This window comes from Otolemur garnettii, unplaced genomic scaffold, assembly GCF_000181295.1.
Source record: "Otolemur garnettii isolate 467f Iridium unplaced genomic scaffold, OtoGar3 scaffold00181, whole genome shotgun sequence".
Classification (NCBI taxonomy): domain Eukaryota; kingdom Metazoa; phylum Chordata; class Mammalia; order Primates; family Galagidae; genus Otolemur; species Otolemur garnettii.
In genome coordinates this window covers 530561-532657 of record NW_003852576.1, presented here as the reverse complement: position 1 = coordinate 532657, position 2097 = coordinate 530561, and positions in this window count along the sequence as shown.

Genomic DNA, 2097 nt, shown 5'->3' with positions numbered 1-2097 from the left:
GGCGGGTCCGGGCTGGGGATTCGAACCCGCCACCTTAGGTGTACGTGGCTGGTGCCTTAGCCGGTTGAGCTATAGGCGCAGAGCCACATTCAGCTATTTTTAGAGATGAGTTCTTATGCTGGCTCAGGCTGGTCTTCAACTCGTGAGCTCAGGCAATCCTCCTGCCTTGGCCTCCCAGAGTGCTAGGATTGTAAGTGTGAGCACCATGTCTGCCCACTCCACCCTATTCTTAACTAACTTCTCCTCTGGAAAGTCTTCAAGATACCGATAGGGCATTGATTAATCATGGATGCTGTTAATAATAATAATAACAGTAAACAGCTGTTAAACTGTTTTTTTTTTTTTGAGACAGAGCCTCAAGGTGTCCCCCTGGGTAGAGTGCTGTGGCATCACAGCTCACAGTAATCTCCAACTCTTGGGCTCAAGCGAGTCTCCTGCCTCAGCCTCCCAAGTAGCTGGGACCACAGGCGCCCACCACAACACCGGGCTATTTTTTGGTTGCAGCCATCATTGTTTGGCAGGCCCGAACTGGATTTGAACCCACTACCTTAGGTGCATGTGGCTGGCGCCTTAGCCACTTGAGCCACAGGCACTGAGCCACTAGTGGTTTTTTTTTTTTTTTTTAGACAGAGTCTCACTTTGTCAGCCTCAGTAGAGTGCTGTGACATTGTAGCTCACAGCAACCTCAGTCTTTTGGGCTCAAGTGGTCATCTTGCCTCAGCCTCCGGAGTAGCTGGTGGTGGGGACTGCAGGTGCCTGTCACAATACTCTGCTTTTTTTTTTTTTGAGATAGAATTTTTGCTCTTGCTCAGGCTGGTCTCATATTCCTGAGCTCAAGCAATCCACCTGCCTCAGCCTCCAAGAGTACTAGGATTATAGGCCTGAGCCACCCTGCCTGGCTGACAAGCTTCTTAAAAAATAGTTCCTACTGGGCAGTGCCTGTGGCTCAATAGGGCGCCAGCCCCATATGCTGGAGTGGTAGGTTCAAATCCAGCCCCAGCCAGAAACCGCAAAAAAAAAAAAAAAAAAAAAAAAAAAAAAAAAAAAAGTCCCTATTGAAGAATCCCTCTGTGGGGATCAAGAGTTGAGCAGTCTCTGAAATGCAAAATTTTCAACTGCAATCTCAGCTCGTTCTGCTTTAGTAACAGCCCAGAATAGTCTATCTTAGCTAAAGAAACATCTGTCTGGTTTTATTCCTTGCCTCCCTTTTCCCCCCTTCTCTCACCCTGTTCCCTGTCTCTAACATGTTTATTATTTACTTATTTATTGATCTACAACACAATGAACATTGTAAATTGGTTTAAATACTTTGAAATTACAGCAAAAATTTATGTGATGTATCCGCCATGTATGTTTTTCTGGGAAAAGTGGGCTCATAGTTTTTTTTTGCAGTTTTTGACAGGGGCCGGGTTTGAACCCACCACCTCCGGTATATGGGGCTGGTGCCCTACTCCTTTGAGCCACAGGTGCCACCCCAGCTCATAGTTTTTATTGATTTCTCAAAGGGTCTAATGAAATGACCCTCCCCAAGCAAGTATTTCTCTGAGCAAAACTGTGGGGTAGGTAACTTTATTTTTGGATCCTCTTTATATTACCTAGCCTTCGGTAATAAAAAAACAAAATAAAACAGTCAGGAGTGCTGGCTCACACTTATAAAACTAGCACTCTGGGAGGCAAGGTGGGAGGATCACTTTAGGCCAGGGGTTTGAGACTAGCTTGAGAAACAGAAAGACCTCATCTCTACTTAAAATAGAAAAAATAAGTAAGGCATGGTATTAAACACTTGTAGTCCCAGCTACTCTGAAGGGTGAGGCAGGAGGAACTCTTCAGCCCAAGAATTTGAATTTGCTATGAGTCAGGCTGATGCCACTGCATTCTAGCCCGGGTAACAGAGCAAGACCCTGTCTCAAAACAAAAGTATTGGCTTGGCACCTGTGGCTCAAGTGGCCAAGTCACCAGCCACATACACCTAAGGTGGCGGGTTCGAATCCAGCCCAGGCCTGCCAAACAACAATGATGGCTGCAACCAAAAAATAGCTGGGCATTGTGGCGGGCGCCTGTGGTCCCAGCTACTTGGGAGGCAGAGGCAGGAGACTC